Source organism: Penaeus monodon, chromosome 34 (genome assembly GCF_015228065.2).
Source record: "Penaeus monodon isolate SGIC_2016 chromosome 34, NSTDA_Pmon_1, whole genome shotgun sequence".
Classification (NCBI taxonomy): domain Eukaryota; kingdom Metazoa; phylum Arthropoda; class Malacostraca; order Decapoda; family Penaeidae; genus Penaeus; species Penaeus monodon.
Genome location: NC_051419.1, coordinates 32,959,687 through 32,960,166, shown reverse-complemented (window position 1 = coordinate 32,960,166; position 480 = coordinate 32,959,687).

The window sequence follows — 480 nt, the reverse complement described above, 5'->3', positions numbered from 1 at the left end:
ATTATGCCTATCCGAAAATGTAAACTGCATTCACTACTAGGAAAATCCTACCAATGGTAATGGTTACAAAGTGATGTATGTCCTAAAATCTATGAGACAGGGTTGGACCATTGCAACATATTCTAACCTAAGAACAAAGAACACAACAATTTGGTTAAATAATTGGAAAAAATATCAGAATTGGCCTCAGCACAAAAACCTGATCAACAAAATCCAGGCAAAGGACCCCACCCTTGAGCTTGAGAGCCAGAGGGACTTCTTTATTGTGTGCACGGCCTCTCCTCCTGCGGTTTCTGTTCAGCCACGACCTCAGGCCGGCAGGAAGGCGACTCTTAATTTTCTACCTTGTAGGGGGTTGGGCTTGCGTGTTTGTTTCAATCAGGCAGGGGTCTTGGGCTCCCTGCGCTTTGTGTGGGGCGTTCGGCTGCCCGGAGCCGCCCTCTCTTTCTCCTTCCCTGTGCTCTGCCCAGGGGGGTAAGG